A 21800-nucleotide genomic window follows, 5' to 3' on the forward strand; every position below is an offset into this window, starting at 1 on the left:
TTCTTCCTTGATTCATTCAAAACACCCACTTCTACAACAAGAGATGAGAGTTTGTTCCAACAATCAATCACACACTGACTGAAGGCAAACTTCTGCATAACTGGCCTGCACCCATCCTTCCTCGATTTGAATTTGTGCCCCCTGAGGTGTGGAATCAGAGCAAGAGTAAAAACCCCATCAACATTGAGCTTGCTCAAACCATTCAAGGCCTTATACACCTCAATCAGATCATCTCACAAGTGCCGAAATTTGCACAACTTAAGCCCTTCTTGGTAAGAGCACCCCTTTGTTCCCCTCACCAAACTTGTTGCCCTTTTCTGTACTCCAAGCAGCCCTACATCCTTCCTATCATTTTAGGAAGGATGTAGGGCTGCTTGGATATCGCACATCCCTCATTTTAGGATGTGGCCTGACCATTGCCTCATACAGAGGGATAATCGCCTCGTTATCCCTGCCAACAAAATTCCTGAATATCACTGACAAGATCCCCATTATCTGTTCTGGCAGCATCTCTGCATTGCTCAAAAATCTTCATATCTGACAGCACAATTACCCCCCCAGGACTATTTCAATCTCCACTACCCTGAGTGTAGTACAGCACAGTTGGTACAATACTCTGGTTTAACATTGACAAATGTTTAGCATTTGTCAATGTTAAACTTTAGTTTCCACCTCTCAGCCCATCTATCAAACTTTTCTAGAGGCTGTTACTGTGGCATACTGTCGTTAACAACCCTGCCAACCATTGTATCCTCTGCAAACTTGGACATTAAGCCTGATATATATTCATAAACATCATTGATAAATACAGAAAACAAGAATAGGCCCAATGCCGAACCTTGGGGAACTTCACTAATAACATTAGTTTACGAAGAGCAGTGTCCATTGATTACCACTCTCTGTCTTCTCCCACTCAACCATCCCTATATCTTTAGAGGCAACTTGCTCTTAATGCCATACTTAACCAATTTGTACAGCATCAACAGTTTTCCTGAAATCCAAGTAGTATATGATATCAAAATTATTTTTTGCATCCAGTTCCTTTGTGACCACATCGTAGTATCCAATCAGACTTGTCAGACAAGATTTCCCCTTAACAAACTGTGTCTGAACTAAGGTTGCACCGATAAGAATATTTCGCAATTACCGATTAATGGCTTCTGTTAATCAGTATATTACAGACTAATTGGTTGATTAGACCTTACAATGCTTTCCCACCCTAATTGCTAGCAGCCCACTGAAAAGTCAGCTGTTGCTTAATTACAGTACAGTACATACAGTCATGCCTCCGCAGCCGAGTGGTCAGGAGTGGGAGTGCAGTAGCACAAGCTCTTTGAGTAGACCAGGATTCAAGCCACTGACTGCTAAATACGGTCAATCTGTCAGCCTGCACTGGACCAGCGTGGCACATTATGGTCCATTTCCCTCAATATGAATAGTTGAGGTTTCCATCCTGCAGTGGGTTGATAATGGCTGCAGTTTACCTTTCACATACCGTCAAATATCAACTAAATAATACTAGTATATGGAATATTACAATGATTCATATCTAAGAGTGCTCAATTACAGAATTAGTTTGTTTGTTTGTTTGTTATTTGGTTTTTAGGAGCATTAGCAACTAAGGCCATATTGCTCCGGGATATACGGTGGTCATTCCATGACCTTTCCGCATTCTCCATATTTGGTGGTGACGGGCTCGAACCCCGGTCTAATCAAGAAGCGTGTGCTACGCACTGCTGCTCCTTCCCACCTGGCTACGGAGGCGCCATACAGAATTAGTGACATATCTGTAACTATTTTTATAAATATCTCTAACTAGTTCTTTAAATCACCTTCCGGCTGGCATTTTTTGCATCCCAGTGACACATACATCATTTGCATCTCAGAAGCACTGAGATGTAAATGATGCACTCGACTTCTGCTCCAGACCAATAGCACACATCGCCCGTTAACTGAGCGTGCAGCACGAAGGGGCAATAGTGGCAAAGTAGTTTGTTGGGTAAATTTCCCATAGTTGGCTGTGGTTCTCATGTTGGCTTTCTTTACCTTTGCCTTGTATTATATTAAATTTTTTTGTACACCTTATTAATCCATAATGTGTTTCCAAACCTCTTATTATTTTTTCACATTAAATTTTAATAAGATTTAAGTAATTGCCAAGGTGACTATTATGGCACCAAGCAGGGGTGTAGCTACCGTATAACAAAAGTAGGCAGGGGCCCTACTTCACCAGGGTCCATAAACAGGTGCAAGTAGGGGTGCAAGTAGGGGCCTCTCTTACTATGCTAGAGCCTATAGACAGACAGACACATGTAATGAAAATATTTTTCTCACTGAGCTCTTCAACAATGTGACACATCTAGAATAAGGAAGGAATTCTTATATCTTATCACCAAAACACAACAAACCCAGCCGTCGGCGATCTGTATTTTGCTTATACAAATGCAACTTTGTATTTCAGACACCCGTTCAGTTACTGTATATATATGCGTCATATCGATGATCATATCGTCATATTGGTGTTTGGATTCCCCAATTTAACAGGAGGACAGGGGGGTAAGCCCCCCATGTATATGGACATTTAGCCATATACGGTGGACAAAAGTTGTTAGTTGATTAATTTCAATTCAAGTTTGTTCAAGTTCAAGTCATTCTCAAAACAGCAATTGACATACAAAAATGTATTTGTTTATTATTGCTATTTGTATTTAAAATATAGGTGCCTCCATAGCCAGGTGGGCAGGAGCAGCAGTGCGTAGCACATGCTTCTTGATTAGACCGGGGTTCAAGCCCGTGACCACCAAATACGGCGGATGCGGAAAGGTCACGGAATGACCACCACATATCCCCAGAGAAATATGGCCTTAGTTGCTAATGCTCCTAAAAAAAAAAAAAAAAGACAAACCAAAAAATTTAAAATATAAAGTTTAAAATTAAATTAATAAAATTTTTAGCTAAAAATGGATGAAAAGAAAAAGGGAAAGAGTGGAGCCCAAGAAGAAAGCAAAAGAACAAAGAAGTCAAATTACCTAAATTAGATCATTTCTTTACAAAACATAGTAATGAATTATGTCCAGAAGAAGGTAAAGAAAAGACCAATATTGAATCGGAAAACGTGGAAAAGAATGATACTGATCGCCCATGACCAATAATGATTGCCCTGACCTAGCTGCAAAGGTACTAGCCTGTTGATTCTTGGCACAGGTTTTAGTCCTCTACATAGCCACCATGCAGATTTACACATTATTCCCATCGATGGATGAAGCTACGGATACCATTTCTGTAGAAGTGGTGAGGTTGGTCTTTGAACCATGACTCTGTTGCAGAAATGAGTGTCTCGTCGTTGGGAAAGTGGGTCCCCGAAGAAATGATTTTGGGAAAGGAAACAAGAAGTCTGATGGTACAAGATTGGGTGAGTAGGCTGGATGGGGGCAGTATTTCACATCCATCATGGCCGCTTGTGTTGTTGCAATTTCAGAAGTGTGAACTGGGGCATTGTCTTGAAGCATTCTCACACTGTACAACATGCCACGCGTACAAGTTTTGATTTTCTCACAAAATTTTGTGAGTAAGTTGGCATAATAGGCACCTGTAATTGTTCTACCTTTCGGCAGGTAGTCATTATTACACCTTTCTCTTCCAAAAACACTGTCAGCAAGACCTTTCCTGCTGGCACTTGGACCCTTGCCTTCTTGGAGGGGTAGGAAACCATGATGTTGCCATTCCATGGACTGCTTTTTACTTTCAGGATTGAAATGGTGTATCCAACTTTCATTCTAAGATGCAAGAAAAAGTCTTCCTCATTATTTTTGGTACAGGACTAACAATTCATGATTTCTGTTGTCAATCAGCCTTCTGGAAACCAATCAATAATTGGGGAATCCATCTTGCGCTCAATTTCCATAAATGGAGTTGGTTATGAAGGACTGTTTCAACAGAGCCCACACTAATCTTCACCTCCTGGTATAATTCACACACAGATATCTGGCGATTTTCCATGATTAACGACTCCACTTTTCTGATCATGCTGTCATCAATGGCTGAATGGGGACGACCTGGAATGGGCTCAGATTCTACCGATGTCCAACCACACCTAAACTGTCTATGCCAGTGCTTCACAATGCCATAGGATGGGGCTTCATCCTCATGTACAGCAGTCATCTCCTCGTGGATTTCTTTAGGAGATTTCCCTTTTAAGAACAGATACCAGATTACAGCTCTGGCTTCAACTTTGTCCATGATTCTACGTCACACATTCAGCTCTGTAAGAGAAAAACAAATTAAGACACAGGGCTGAAATTTTACACCTTTAGTACAGAGATATGTATGATGCTATACACAAAATATATGGAAGTAGGTATAGGCGATTCTTTAATGAACCACCCTCTTATCTACGGATCATTTAAATCAAGCAGGGTCATCAAACGAAAACAATTCAACAATCATAGATATACCTTCGTCGGAAATTAGTGTTGAATGCACTGCACCATTTATTCCCTCAAGCAATGTTGGAGAAAAAGTGGACATCAACATTTCCGATGAAATACAAAGAAACATTATGAGTTTGTCACCTCAAAGACCTAAAGGACCATTTCCAAGTGATCCCGAACAACAAAATAGAAGTTTGTTGTTCAGGATCAACAAAATAGAAGTTTCAGTGACACGTACTACTATTCTACTTCAACGTATGGTCCAGTTCCTCGTTTTTGGCTGTGCTACTCACAAATTTTAGATGATGCATATTGCCAACCATACTGGCTGTTTTTTTAAAAGTCAGTGGCGTTCCGGATTACAAGATTGGAAAATTCATCTTTTCGGATAAAAACTCAGTGTTTCTCAACATCATATTGAGGCATGTGGCATACATGAAATGTGGAAAAAAGAACGCAACGATTGATAACGATCTTGAGGAACAAATAAGATACAGATCTTCATTTCAGAAAATGGTACTACAACGGCTATTTTAAATAACACTTATGTTAGCTAAAAATTCTTCATCATTTCACGGTCATCGGGAAGGATTTTCGGAAGATTACAATGGCAATTTTTTATCTCAAGTCCATTTACTTTCCTATTATGATGACATAATGAAACAAATTATTAATAAGTAATCTGGTTCGGTAATTTATTTAAGCCCCACTATCCAAAATGAGTTAACAGGATGTTGAGGTACCAAATTAACAAAAGAATTAACACTCAAAATTAATTCTAATCTAAACCTCCCAAACACATCCTAATTCATTTCACAAATATATGTGGTCTCAATTCTAATCTCAACGATGTCCATTTCCACTTGCAGTCTGCCAAACCCCATGAACTTTTTCTGACAGAATCTCAGTTATCAGTTGATTCAACAACTGCTCCTATCAGTTGCCCAAATTATTCGTTGTATGATTCCTTTCGCCTCAAAGGTGGTACTTGTGCATATGTCCATCCCGAAATTCTCTGACAGAGACTTGGTAATTTGGAATCTCCTCTTTTCGATCTTCTCTGGCTTAAAATCTCTCTACCTCATTGTGTCAAATTCATCTGTTGTCTCTACCGTTCTCCCAACTCCACTAATCACTTGAAGCTCTTTGACTTCCCCTCTTTGCAACTTGACTTTCTCCGGTCCAACTTTCCTAACAGTGAGGTAAGTTTCCTTGGTGATTTTAAGGTTCACAACTCCAGCTGGCTTCCGTTTTCTAGTCACACTGACCCAGCTGGTCGAGATGCTGAGGCTTTTGCAATTACTAATGACTTTGCACAGATTGTTCATTTACCTACAAGAATACCTGACAATTCTAACCATACAGCCAACACGCTTGATCTTTTTCTCACAAACAACCCTCTAAGTACACGGTTGAAGTGAGAGGTCCTTTAGGCACCTCAGATCACAACTCGGTGATTGTCTCTTCTCCAATGGAGCCTTTATCTCATGGCTATTCCCAACCTCTTATTGTTTGGCATTACAAGAATGCAAAATGGGATGACCTGTGAGATTTCTTTTCTTCTTTTCCTTGGTCAGATTGCTGTTTCAAAACTTTTGATGTCAACGTTTGCTCAGATCGTGTCAGTGAAATTATTCTTGCAGGAATGGAATCCTTTATCCCACACTTCACTTTAAAATCTCGTCCTTTATCTTAACCTTGGTTTTCCAATAAATGTGCTAAGGCAGTTCAAGAGAAGAACGTTGCATATCGTAATTGACTTGTTTCTAATACTTCAGTTTCATTTTCTGCCTACACTAAAGCTCGCAACAATTATAAAGCAGTTATTAATCAGTCCAAACTAGAGTTTGAATAGACTAAGAGTAGAAAACTTGCTTCTTGCCCTAATTGTAGCCGAGCATTCTGATCTCTCTCTCGCCAAAGCTATTGGCTGCAACTTTTTCCCATCTCTGCTCCCGCCTCTGTCCAAACCAGATGGTTCTGTTGTCACTTCAGCCAAGGGATAAAGTTGATCAGCTAGCATCCCATTTTTCTTCGAACTCATGTATTAATGATCTTGGTAAAACACCTCCCAACACACTCCATTCAATGCCTCCTGTGGTCTTTTATCAAAAGGATGTCAGAAGGATGTTGACGAATCTTGATGCTAAGGAAGCTACAGGTCCCAATAGTATTTCTCCACTTGTTCTCAAAACCTGTGCTACTGAACTTACTCCTGTTTCTTTGCCGCCTTTTTTCACTTTCTTATTCCAAAGGTGTGTTTCCTTCTGCTTGGAAATTTGTTCATATCCAGCCAGTTCCTAAAAAGGGTGACAAATCCCTCCCATCCAATTATCTTCCTATTGCAATTACTTCTACTCTTTCTAAAGTAATGGAGAAATCAATTAATCGCCAATTCTTAAACTACCTGGAAACCTTCCGTCTGATCAAAGATCGCCAGTATGGGTTCCGTCAGTGTCGATCCACTGGTGATATTCTGGCTTATGTTACCCATTTATGGACTAATTCAATGGAAAAGTTCGGTGAAACACAAGCAGTTGCTCTCGAAATCTCAAAGGATTTCGATCGTGTTTGGCATAAAGGTCTTCTAAACAAGCTTCCATCTTATGGTTTGCCAACTGTTTTTTGTAATTGGTTATCCAGTTTTCTCTCTTAACGCTCATTGAGGGTGACGGTAGATGGCTCTCTGTCTTCTAACTTCTCCACTAATGCCGGTGTCCCCCAAGGTTCAATTCTTCTCCCCACTCTTTTCCTCTTGTATATTAATGACCTTCTTCCATTGACCAGAAATTCTATCCATAGTTTTGCCGATGGTAGCACACTGCGTTCTACTTTCCATTTTGAGAAACCTTGCCCTGCTCAATCAGCTTCAACTCAAAAATCTGCTACCAATTCCTTAAATGCCGATCTCCAGGTAATTCTCCGGTGGGGCAAAGACAACTTAGTTGATTTCAATCCTTCTAAAACTCAGTCTTGTCTTATATCTCACAAAAAGGATTCTTCTGCTCCTATGCTTATCTTTGGCGACACTCCGATTTCTAGGCAAAATGATATATCTCTTTTGGGGATTACCCTTACTTCTAATCTCTCTTGGCACAAGCACATTGCAAATATTGCTTCCTCTGCATCTAAAAAACTTGGTTTTCTCTTTCACTCTCGGCGTTACTTTTCTTCAAACAGCTGTTTACTCTGCACAAATCGCAAATCATCCCTACCATGGAATATTGTTCCCACATCTGGGGTGGTGCCCCCAAAACCTCTGTCGGGCTTCTTGATTCCATTCAGAAGAGGGCAGTTCGGTTAATTAATGATTCATCTCTAACAGTCTATCCACTTGCTGTCTCATAGACGTACTGTTTCTGCTGCATGCCTCTTCTACAGATATTTCCATGTGCACTGTTCTTCTGAATTGTGCATCTATAATTCCAGCTCTCTCTTTCAAAACAGTCCGAACACGTGCCGCCACCAGCCATTTACTGTCCAACTTCAAACTCACAGAACCAACTTTTCATCTTCCTCGTTTATTTATTCAACTGCCATTTTCTGGAACAACCTTCCTTGGTATGTATTTCCTAAAAATTACAGTCTACAGAAGTTCAAGTCCAATGTCAACAAATATCTTCTTTCGTCTTCTCAACCTCCAACCCAAGCACTGTACTAAACACTATAAGTTCTAATACCTCTCGTGTTTGGGGTTTACATAAAAAAAAAAAAAAAAATTCAGCCCCATTCCATTCAATAATTTTTGATACTACTCAAGATCTCACAAGAAAATATCAAATAAGCATTATTGTACGACATGTTCACGTAATTCACTGGCGCCTCCGTAGCCCGGTGGGAAGGAACAGCAATACAAATAATTAGACCGGGGTTCGAGCCTGTCACCACCAAATACGGAGGATGCGGAAAGGTCAGGGAATGACCACTGCATATCCCAGAGTAATATGGCCTTAGTTGCTAATGCTCCTAAAAACCAAACAATAAACAAACATAATTCACTACAAAAATGAAAAATCCAAAGAATTTGAAATTTGTGAAACGTTTTTAGGATTCCATGACATGAATGATCATTCAGCACAAATGATGACTTATAATACAATGAAAATATTACACAAACTAAATATTCCCACTGAAAAATGTTATGGTCAGGGATGTAAATGGGGCTAATGCCATGAATAGGGTTTATAATGGTGTGCAGTCACACATTAAAAAGATCCAGTCAAATGTAGAGTACATTCATTGTGCAAGTCACTATTTAAATTTAGTTATCAATGATAGCTTAAATTGTTGTAATAATGTTTCATAATTTTTCAACACTTCAAAATTTGTATAATTTTTTTGGAAATAGTACAAAAAGATGGGATCTTCTTTCTAAATTTATTGGGGAATCTGAAGTTACATTAAAAAAAACTCAACCCTACTCGCTGGTCTGGTACATTAGTATATAACAGCTGTGAAAGTTCGTTTTGCAGATATCATAAAAACTTTGACAGAAATTAATCTTAAATAAACTAAAAAAGCAGACAGAGACAAAGTGCATAGAATAATGAAACAAATGACATCTGATTTTATTTTCATTTGTATATTTTTGAATAACATGATGTGTGAAATTAATTATGCTTCAAAAACTCTACAGAAGCATGATATAGACCTCAATGAATGTATTTCTGTGTTGGACCGAGTTAGTAAAAATTTATAAAACATTCAAAATTCATATGAACAAATTAAATACAACTCTGTACAATCTATAAATCCAAACGACAACGCAGAACTAAAAGACAGTACGATGAATTAGCGTCAGATTTGTTTGATAATAGAGATCAGTTTTAGACAAAATTATAATACAAATTAAAAATCGTTTCGAAAGTATGAAGTTAGTAAAAAATTATTTTGCAATACAAGAACCGAAAAAAATAATTAATATGCCAAATGGTGATATATTAAGTGAGTGCGAAAATCTCATAAAAAAGTATTCATCTGTACTCTCTCCCCAACTGCCAATTCAATATTACAATTTAATCATACTGAGATTTATCAGCAGACATGTCTATCAGACAATTATTTTATTTGTTAATTTGAAAACATAGTGCCCTAGAAAGTGACTTTTCAAAAATGTTTGCTTTATTTATGTTATTTTTAACCCTGCCAGCTGCCCCTGCCGAAAGAAGATCATTTAGTAAATTACGAATATTAAAAATTATAAAAGAAATGCTATTGGTCAAAGTAGACTGTGCAATCTTGCAATGTTGGCTATTGAGCAGAGGCGGATCAAGCAAAGTGGGGGCCCCAAGCGGTAAAAATTTCGGGGCCCCTTTTCAGAATTATGATCGTTTTTCTTACAAAAAAATCTCATTATGAAAAATAGCGGCCTGTCAGGGCAATTTGCTTTTAAACTAAAAAAAAATTACAAACCTGAAATTTTTATTTTATATGTAGCCCTCTTTCTGCATATCATAAATCGTATTTAAATTTAAATCAAATTATTATTTTGGGAGGGATCGATTTTTTTGTGTAATTAAAAAAAATATATATTTACTTAATTTGGGCCTATTTATGCTATACTAGTTTCATCCCCTGATGTCCAGTTAAAAGTTAGAATCCCGCCAAAACTCAAATAAGTTCCCTTAAAAAGCTTAAATAATACCGCATTATAGGAGGGTTGATTGTATACAAAAAAAAACAATTTTCCTCGAATCCTAATGAAAAGACATTTTAAGACCTCGGGCCCCTTAGTATTCTGGGCCCTACATGGCCGCTTAGTCCACTTACCGCTTAATTCACCTCTGCTATTGAGAATAAATATGCCAGTAAAATAGATTTAAAGATATTATTAATGATTTCACAAATGTAAAAGCACGAAAAGTAACATTTTAGCCTTTTTTGTAAATTTATTAGTTACAGTACAATTTTTTATGTTTGTCAAATTGTATTTAATAAGTAGTATCATATTGTAACATTAATTTTCATGTTTTTGATGTTTGTAAAATTATAAAGAAATCGTAAATAAAATACATATTTGTTATTAAAATGATTTAACATTTTTTTTATATTATACCTAATTAAAATTTATTTTAATAAAACTAAGGGACCCAAAAAAATTTAGCTACGCTTTGGCACCAAGTATTGCATGGAAGTATTTTAAGATTAATCCAAAGGACAAAACTGTTTGCATATGTAATTTATGTGATACCACCATATCAAGGGCTGGTAAAACAGCCAAAAATGTTTACAACCACAAATATGATGAATCATCTTAAAAAGTTCCATCCAGAAGAAATGTCAAAGAAACAGAAGAATCAGATAACACATCCGCAGTCGCTGAGCATTATTGGGTTGTGCAGCACAAACTTGATCCCCAACAGGATATTGAAATCGTCAACTATTCATGTGATTACAGCTAGCGCTCATGGCTTGAGGTACTGCACATAGCTAGCAGTAATAGTACCATGAATCGCACTAGGGGAGTGCACATGCACCCCCATTATGGAATCTAGTGTTTTGCAGTGCCCATCACATGTACGTAATTCTGTTCTACCAACACCAGACTCATGGTGCATAATCATGCTCAGCTGACTTTTGCTGTTGTAACCAACAATATATACTGGAGTACACCAATCACAGACTAAGCTGATGAAGAGGCACTTTGTCTCGAAAGCTACTGTGTATTTTAACGCTTTTATCATATTGTATTTTAATGCTTATATCTTAGAGTCAAAAGATTCATCATCTCCACGGTCCACCCTGCCATTCTCTGTGGTGCAGACATATGGGCCTCAGCCATGCCCACAAACCTTAAGCGAGTGTACACCACTGAATACTGGTTACTTAAATGGGCCAATACCAAGCTTAGTCTGCCTTCCGCCAGCACAACAACAAAGATGGCTCAAGCACTGGAAATTCCAAGGGTGAAGTCCCTGATTATGGAAAAGAGGTTAGTCTTCACGGCCAAACTCTTCACTGGCCAGATATCATCTCCAAACATTTGGAACACCTACTCTTGGAAGATCTCATAGCCAAGCGTAAGATCATCACCTGCACTTGTGGCTCACCACAATAGGCTTGCACTCATTGGTTTCTCCCCAAGCAGATGCTCGCTGCCCCGAACTGTGTAGACACTGACATTGATAGCCTGATAAAGAGTAAGAAAAACAGATTAAACTTCATCAAGTGCTTTCTTCTCTCATGAACCCTGACATCCTAGAAGAGGATTATGATGCTCCTGTTTCCTATCCCTAGGATCCATGAACAAAAATCAAACTGATATTTTGCACTTTTCCATACTCATTAATCCTTAATGTATTCATTATCTAGTTTTGTATCTGTATGCTGCTAGAAAATTTTGTGATATGCAACCCAAAGCTCAAGGCCTGTTTTCCAGCATCAGATAAGTTGAAAAGGACATATGTTGAATGTTCAGGAAGTAGCAGCACCATTGAACCTCCTGCTAAAGTGCAAACTACTATAGAAACAGTATTAACAAAGCAGCTGCAGCTATGGGATATTAATGACCACGAGGCCAAAGAGGTCCATTATTTAATTGGAGAAATGATAGCTGTTGACCCTCAACCATATTCTGTAACATCTGACATTAGATTCCAAAGGCTAATAAAAAAAATTTGCCCAAATTACAATATTCCAAGTACAAAATATTTCACTGATAAAAATCACTCAAGGTATATTTTAGAAGGTAAAAACAAAACTTCAAACATCCCTTGATAAAGCCACCAACATTTCTTTAACCACTGATATTTGGACAGCTACTACAAATAATTCTACATTGCTGAGTACTAGAAGCCACTGGCTTCAAATGAGTTTGAACAACACAGGGCTGTCCTAAAAGTTCTTCATTTTTAAGGCTCTCATACAGGGATACAGATCGGTGAAGAGTTGAACAATGTACTAGAAGAATATAAGCTCTCAAAAACCAAATGCTTTCAGTATGAGGAAGCAAATATGGGCAGCTGGTGTCATTGATAGTAGTAGTAGTGGCATGTATTGCAAGAAAGCAAGCGTATGAGCTTATGCAGCATCAATCAAAAAAAAAAAAAAAAAAAAAATACAAACCAAATCACTCTAAATTATTTATTTAACCTATCAACTTCCACAACAGATGGAAGTTTGTTCCAGCAATTAACCACCCGCTGGCTAAAGGCAAATTCCCGCACATCTATTCTACATCTGTCTTTCCTCAATTTGAATTTATGCCCCCTTAGGTTCGTAATTGAATAACCTGAACAAGTGGAAGAATCCCATCAGAATTCAGCATGAACCCATTCAAGGCCTTATACACATCAATCAGATCACCTTACAGGTGCCTAGTCTCCAGCTACTGCAATTTGCAGAACTTAAGCCTCTCTTAGTAAGAGAATCCCTTCATTCCACTCACAATCTTGTTGCCCTTCGCTGTACATGCTCAAGCAAATCTACTTACTTCCTAAAATGAGGCCTCCAGACCTGAACGCAGTACTCAAGGCTTGGCCTGACCATTGCCTTATACAGAAGGACAATCACCTCCTTTGGCCTGCTAGCAAAATTCCTATATATCATTGACAAAACCCCATGACCTGCCCTGGCAGCCTGTCTGCATTGCTCAGAAAACTTCATATCTGACTGCACAATTACCCAGGTCTTTTTCATTTTCTACCACCTTAAGTGTAGTACCACACAGTTGGTACATTTCTCTGGGGTTACTTCTACCCATATGCAGTACTTTGCATTTGTCAAGGTTAAACTTCAGTTGCCACTTCTCAGCCCATCTGCCCAAATTTTCTAGATCCTGTTGCAGTAGAACACTGCCGTTACTGTCATTAACAACCCTGTCAACCTTTGTATCATCGGCAAACTTCAACACTAAGCCTGATATACCTTCATCAATATCATTCATAAATATACAAAACAACAGTGGACCCAACACCTAACCCTGTGGGAATCCACTAATAACATTAATCAAAGAAGAGTAGCACCCATTGATTACCAACCTCTGTCTTCTCCCACTCAACCATCATTTTATCCATTGTAGCAGCTTACCCTTAATAACATTCTGCTCCAATTTGTACTTCCATGCGCAACAGTGTCAAAAACTTTCCTGAAATCCAAGTATATGATATCAGAATTATTTTTTGCATCCAGTTCCTTTGTAACCACATCATAATAACCAATCAAATTTGTCAGACAAGATTTCCCTTAACAAACCATGCTGTGTCTGAATTACTGCTGCAGTCTTCTCTAGATGATCCTGCAATGCATCTTTAACCAGTGACAACATTATTTTACCAGGAAAAGAATTTAAAATAACTGGTCTGTAATTACTGGTGTCACCCTTCGATCTCCCTTTGTTAATTGGGGATACATTTGCACATCTCCAGTCCGTGGGAACCTCATCTGAGTCCAAGGATGCTCTCATAATTACAGCTAAGGGTTTGCTTACTTCCTTTGCTGCCTCCTTTAATATAACTGGGTAGATCCCATCCACCCCGGTGTCTTTCTTAAGTTTAACTTCAATAATTTCTCCACCACTTTGCTCTCAGTTATTACAAAATCATTAAGCACTCTGCTACAATTTGATAACCTTCTGGCATTTTCCAACCTTAATAACTCCTCATGTATGAATGTAGATGCAAAATACTCAATCAGTTTGTTTGCTTTCTGAGCGGATTCATCAATAGCCGAACCATCGATACCAAGTGGACAAATCAGATTCATCCCCTTCCTTTTAGAGTTTATGTAAGTAAAGAAATCTTTGCTGCAAAGATTTCTCATAATCTGCCTTCACCTGCCTAACCTCCTTTGTGACTTGATTACAGACTAGTTTATATCTGCCATAGGCTTCTGTGTCGCCTGATAATTTATATGCATCCCATGCATGTTTCTTCTCTGTCACGAGTCTCATTAGTTCATTTGATAACCATTTGGGCCTAAACCTTGAACAATATTTCTTAATAGGTATGAAACTTTTAGCAGCTTCCACAATTAAGTCCTTGAATGCTTCCCACTTAGAATTTGCTGTTGGTAACATCATCAGTTGATCCAACTGTACAGAATTTAAAAACTGTCTGAGACCACTGCAATCACCTTTACAAAAGCAAAAACCCTTTCCTTTACCCCTGATGATAATTATATCTTTAAGTTAATCCCACATCAGTACACTGTGATCACTGCCTCCTAGTGGTTCCTTTATCTGCAAATTCTTAATACACGAATGGTCACTGCTGATAACCAGATCAAGAGTATTGCTTCTCAAACATGCTGCTGCACAAAACAATCATCCAATAAATCCACAAGTCTTACTAGTGTGCGAGTGACCAACCCACAAGTTCCAGTCAATATCTGGGGAGTTAAAATCCCCCATTATAAGACATTCTAATTTACTAGCCCACTCTATTTCTCTGTACAATTGTTCACTGTACTCATTCGAATCATTAGGCCTATAACACACTCCTACTCTTATTTTTGCTGTCGCAGTGATTACGTCACACCAAACTGACTCAACAGTGCACTGTTCATCTATATCAACTGTATCACATATTTTGATTTTATGTTTTTCTTAATTAACAGCATAACTCCTCCTCCCTTCCTATCCTGTCTATCCTTTCTGTACACACTGTTCTCCCCAAATTCCAATTCTGCACTCCTTATATCTGTGTGACACAACGTATCTGATATCCCAATAATATCCGCCTTTGATGTCTTCACCAACACTTCAAATTCATTTACTATACTTCTAGCATTGGTATACATGCACGTATTCGTATTCTTAGTTACCCTAACACATCCCATATACCCACCTGTTTCACGATGACTGCCATCAGTCCCTGAAACCCCCAGCACCCCTCGCTCCAGGCCACTGCTTATTCTAATAGAAGTAGTGCAAGAATCACCTTCACCTCTGCCTGCACCTACTTTTAACCTTTTAGTCTGTGAATCCCCCCCCCAAGCTAGCAGTTTTCCGACACACCTAACACTGCCTTTATAGCATCAGCAAATATTCTTGCATCCTTTCTATTTAAGTGTATCCCATCCCTGTAGAAGCAGTCTCTCCTGTTAACAAGCACAGACCACGCTGAAAAAATTCTACCCCTTGAGCCTTGCACATTCCCTCCAGGGCCGAATTGATTGACAAGGCTCTCTTCATGTACTCCCTCCTATCGTGTCTGGGCAGAATTGCAGACACTTTCAAATTTAACCCTAACACATGAATGTTTTGCAACATTGACCTGTACTTGTTAAGTAAATCTGCAGATCTCCTATTCTTAATGTCATTGGTGCCAACGTGCATAATAATATCACCTTTTGTGCCCTTAAAAGATAATATATGCTTTACGTCGTCATAAACTTTTGCCCCTGGCAGACATACCCAGGTCCTATTCCATCTGTTCTTTTTACACAATATATTCCCCGTCTCCCTGACAACAGAGTCACCAACAATAACTAACTCCTGTGGGACCAGCGTATTCTGCCTTGGAGATTGTGCTGTGTTGCCTGATGCCCAGGAGTGAGCTCTGGCATTGAGTTGGGTAGCTGAGAGCTTGACGGGCCCCTCATATTAATTTCTTCAAGGGCATCTACCCTACTCCTCAAGCTGTCATAGATGCCCATTACAAAGCTGAGTTGATGCCTAATTTCTAGTCACTCTATGTACCTGGCACACACAGACATCCTCCTTGGCTAGATCATGTTCTGTTCCAGAGGATTTGGCAAACATTTCACAAGTTGCACATTTTTTTAGGCTGTGATGCGTTGGAGAATAGCCCCCCCTCAGTTCTCCCCCGAGTCAGAGCACTCCTGCCACTTTGTGCCCGTTGCTTTGCTGCTCTAGTCTGGGGCATGATATTTTAAATTAATAAGATCAATAAATTTAATTAATTAACTGTCAATACTACACTATCTAATAGAATCCTAAATGCAGTGATGCACATTACAGTATATATTTTTACGTTAGATCTACCTAGTTACCACAATTAAAAATTTGAATTCCCTACCATTCTATACAAAAACAATGGCTGTAAGATTCAAACAAAACAACAGTTTTACGTATATTAAGCAGTAATCTATAAAAACTCTTATTTAAATTAAAAATAAAAATAACCAGAACTATAAGGCTACATATAAATACAATATAAAATAACAATTAGGTAAATAAAACGACAAACACTCGTTGCTTTTTCAGTTTACAGTCACAATCATGTTTCATACACACATTACAACTTTCATTAAATGATTCCATATTTGCCCAGCAGGCTGTAAGGACTGTTGTTACTATCAATAGGAATACTGTAAAATACTTCAGTCATTCTGCTTTAGCAGTTCACAAATTAATGGAAATACAGGAGCAGTTAAATTTAAAGAAGCATAAATTAATTCAAGATGTATCCACTCATTAGAATTCGGTGTATTTAATGCTGGAAAGAAACACAGAGCAGTGAAAAGCTCTCGCAACATATGCTGTGGATAATAATATTCCAACGTTAAGTTCATACCAGTGGGGTCTTGTATAAAAAATTGTACAACTCCTAGGTCCATTTCAAGAAATCGCTAATGAAGCTAGTAAAAGAGAATCTACCACTTCAATAATAATCCCTACAAGTTTGACTCTTAGTTTACTTTATTTTTGGAAAAAAGCTGACCAAAATGATAATTTCAGACCACAGTTAATACCATAGTTAAAGAACTAAAATCATCAATTGTGAAAAGATTTTCTGCTTACATGGAAAATAAATCTTTGTGTTTATCTACTTTCATAGATCCTAGATTTATGATAATTTCCAAGAAGTGATATGAAAAACAAAATAAAGGATTGGGTTTTAGAAGCTATGGAGCGAGATCAAAACTGAACATCAAGATACTCCAGACTTTACTGACTTTTTCAAGTTTGGTTTCAAAACAAAGGACCAGAAGAAATGTCACCCAGAATAAGTTCAAAAGAGAAGCGATCATCAAAAAAAAAAAAAAAAAAAAAGCAAGCATTATTCAGTGTTGCACTCAAGAATTGAATCAGTATTTAAATTTGCCATTACTGCCTAGAAATGATAACCCATTTCTGTGGTGGAAAGATATGCGAGACAAACTACCTCTTTTGAGTAAACTGGCTTGGAAATATTTAAGTACACAGCTTAATCAGTTGAAAGTGAAAGAATACTCTGTACTGGTGGTAATTTGTATGAACCTGCAAGAAATAGGCTATGTCCTGAAAATGGAAAAAAACTCACGTTTTTGTATTACAATTTAAGAGTATTCAATTTTGATTATTGTGTGTAAAACTACTTTTAATTTGTTTTTTCCTTTATACAGTGTTAAAAAGGTGATAAATTTGATTAAAATACCTGTTTGCATTTATTTTTTATTTTTGCAGTTTATTTTTTATTTTTATTGGGGCTTAGAGGGAAACAGGTATTCTGTGTGTCATCAGACACAGTCTAAAATACTGATGGATCCAATATCTTTCTATTACAGAAGATATAGGAGAAGTCCGGTTGGCCTGCCTCCCTAAAATCCACTCATCCACACCTCAATAGTAAGCCCTGTTACATCACTTAGGTGGCAACGAACGTGTAGAGTGGTTCTCTTCAAGACGCCTGGTCAGCGTGAAGAGGAAAAGACCAAACCCTCCAGCATATGACAGCACGACGAAACAAGTGGCCCTCAGTCCCCAGCAGCTTCCACTCCCCCTCTTACGGCAGCAAGAGGATCAGAGTGAAAGCAGAGGGTGCTAAGAATCTCTGGGTACAACCAGGCTGCCATGCACAGAAACTGAACTTGGCCTGTTACAACATAAGATCGCTCATCGGTGAAGACAGAATATTAGAGTTGGAAAAGGAACTAGAAAATGTGAATTGGGATATCATTGGTATGGCTGAAACAAGAAGAAGAAATTAATCACTTATAAATTTATCAAGTGGAAATCTGCTGTACACCAATGGAAACAGTGAAAGGAGCGAAGGTGGAGTTGGCTTTCTGGTCCATAAAGATATAAAAAACAACATTTTGGAATTCACCAAGGGTGTCAAGACTAATACTCAAGATTTCTAAGAGGTACAAACTAAAGGTTATAATGATTTATGCACCAACATCGAGCCATGATGATGAAGAGGTTCAAGGAATGTACGCCGAAATTGAGAGTTTTCTATATGAGCAGAAGACCCACTACACTATTATTATGAGGGACTTCAATGCTAAGGTTGGAAAAAGACAAAACAGTGCAGAAAGGGAAACTATAGGAAATTTTGGAATTGGTGAAAGAAATGAAAGAGGTGAACGACTTGTGGAATTTGCAGAATCTCAATAATGAACACATTATTCAATTTAGTCAGTAATTAATTTTAGTCAGCAACGAACATTTTTTTCAAGAAAAGGGTGAACAGAAAGTGGACATGGAAGAGTCCAAATGGATTAACAAATAATGAAATCGACTTCATCCTCACTAACAGAAGATATACTGTGAATAATGTTATTGTCCTGGATAAGGTAAATGTCGGAAGTGATCACAGAATGGTAAGATGCTTCATATAGATGTAGGAAAGGAAAGGAAAAAACTGACTCGACTAAATAATACAAAGGTCTTTGGGATAACAGAAGACGAGACGGAACAGTATGTACTGGAACTTAAGAATAAGTTTAAGGTTCTGCAGACTGCTCAGGACCAAGATATTGACTACAACTTTCTGAAAGTGATAAAGCCCAAGAAACCTATAGGGAAAAAGAAATTCAAAGAAGATAAAATTAGTCAAGAAACACTTGTTATGATGAACCTAAGGCAACAAATGAATAGCAAGATAAACACTGACAAGGAGAAAATTGAGTATACTGAGTTATGCAAAGCCATTAGAAAGAGACTCAGAGAGGACATAAGAAGATTTAACACAAGAAAAGTAGAACAAGCATTACGGGAAAACAAAGGACCTAAATCAGCAGCCATGAGCAGTAATGCAGAAAGAAAAATGATACTGAAACTGAAGAATAGCGATAGTGTACTTATAAATAGCAGAGAAGGCATAATTCAAATAAGACTACTATAGAGAATTATACAAGGAGCTAGGGAATGATGCCAGCAGTGGGAAGATGGATCGCAAATTAGCAACACATGCGACATACCCGATATTCTTCCTTATGAGGTAGAACAGGCGTTGAAGAAAATGAAGAATCAAAGCGCCGGGGGAAGATGAAGTTACTGTAGAGTTGTTAAAATTGGGAGGAAGAGACATAACAGAAAAACTGGCAAGGCTCTTCACAAAATGCATTAAAAAAAGATATGACACCTAAAGCAGTGGAATAATGCAATCACAGTTTTGCCGCATAAGAAAGGAGATAAATCAGAAATTGGAAATTATAGACCAATTACCTTGTTATCCCACATCTACAAGTTGTTCACAAGGGTCATTACTAACAGATTAGAAAGAATACTTGATGAGAATCAACCGAAAGAGCAAACTGGTTTTAGGACAGGATTCTCAACTACGGATCACCTTCACGTAATATCACAGCTAATGGAGGAAGCAAATGAACATAAAACACCATTATGCCTGGCATTTGTGGATTATGAAAAGGCATTTGATTCCATACAGCATAAGGCAATGTTTCGGGCACTGGAAAGACAAGGCATAGATACCCCATATATTATCATTTTGAAGAAAATATATGAGAGTGCTACCTCCTTTATTAGACTAGACAAAGACAGTGGCAAATTTAAAATCTAGAAAGGAGTTCGACAAGGAGACACTATCTCCAAAGCTGTTTACTGCTGCCCTTGAAGAAGCTTTCAGAAGATTAGACTGGCCGCAGAAAGGAGTCAATGTGAATGGAGAGTACCTAAACCATTTATGATTTGCAGATGACACTGTAGTCAAAAGCCACAATCCCAAAGAATTAGAGGAAAATCTTAATCAGTTACACACAGTTAGTAAGGATTTTGGACAAAGATGAATTTGGCTAAAACAAAAGTAATGATTAACAAGTATGCCACAGAAAGGGACATAATGATTGAAGGAGCAGTGATTGAAAAGGTGGAGTCATATACTTATCTGGGACAAGTTATTAGCTGTAATAATAATAAATGGCTGGAAGTCAAGAAAAGAATAAATTTTGGATGGATAGCATTCAGGAAATATAGTCACATACTGAAGAGCAATATCCCAGTTTGTCTAAAACGTAAATAATGAACCAATGTATACTCCCCGCCATGACTTATGGAAGTGAAACTTGGGCACTCACCAAAAGAATGGAAGAGAAGCTGAGAACTACACAGCAAAGAATGGAACGAATTATATTGGGAATCGGACTGTTAGATAAGAAGAGAAACACATGGATTAGGCAGCAAAACAAAACATTATCAAAACTAAAGAACTAAAATGGTCTTGGGCAGGCCACGTAGCTCGAAGACATGATGACGGATGGGCTAAGAAAATAACAGAATGGTACCCAAGAGGAGCTAGAAGAAAACCTGGAAGACAACAGCGGAGATGGATAGATGAAATTCGTGAGTTTGTTGGTAGTAAATGGATGGCCATTGCACAAAACAGAAGGAACTGGAAAGTTGCTGGAGAGGCCTTCATCCTGCACTGGATTGAAAATGGCTGATGATGATGATATTTTTTATTGTATTCTCTGTATTAATAAAAATTAATTGGCTATAGCAGCAGCCAAACTCAGAAAATTTTGACTTAATCCATTTTAGTATATCAAAGCTATCAGATGAATCTCTTGATAGTGACTGGCTTAAATTTAGCAGGAAATGGCCAATTAGTAAAATCAATTAAGCAACAAAAAAGCTGATTAATTGGCAAAGGAGCCGATTATGTACTGATTAATCGGTGCATCCTTAACTTCAACAATTACACCTCTGCTTTACTCTCAGTTATTAAAAAATCATTTATGTTCCTGTTAGAATTTGATAATCCTTTGGCCTCTACTTCCCTATAGTTGAACCATCAATATCAAGTGGAATAATCTGATTCATCCTCATCCTTCTAGACAAGTTTTAGACTTTACATAAGTAAAGAAGTTTTTGCTGTTTTTCTTTGCATACTTTGCCAAAGATTTCTCCTAATCTGCCTTCACTTGCCTAACCTTATTTGTGACTTGATTACAGACTAGCTTATATCTACCACAGGCTTTTGTGTCACCTGATAATTTATATGCATCCCATGCAGTTTTCTTCTCTGCCACAAGTCTCATTAGTTCATCTGACATCCATTTAGGCCTAAACTTTGAACAGTATTTCTTAGTTGGTATTAAATGCTTAGCAGCTTCCAAGGTTAATTCCTTGAATACTTCCCATTTAGAATTTGCTGTTGGTAACATCATCAGCTGGTCCCATTGTATAGAATTTAAAAAGTGTCAGAGCCACCTGTAGTCACCTTTACAAAAGCAAAAACCTTC

At 37.9% G+C, this 21800-nt stretch overlaps 1 protein-coding gene across 3 annotated transcripts in view; it reads right to left on the reverse strand.

Annotated features, from left to right (window-relative positions):
* Window positions 1-21800, reverse strand: part of LOC150085748 (uncharacterized) — a 639529-nt gene that overhangs the window by 610648 nt on the left and 7081 nt on the right. The window lies entirely within an intron of this gene.

This window comes from Mastigoproctus giganteus, chromosome 5, assembly GCF_048544385.1.
Source record: "Mastigoproctus giganteus isolate SK-2022 chromosome 5, ASM4854438v1, whole genome shotgun sequence".
Classification (NCBI taxonomy): Eukaryota; Metazoa; Arthropoda; class Arachnida; order Uropygi; family Thelyphonidae; genus Mastigoproctus; species Mastigoproctus giganteus.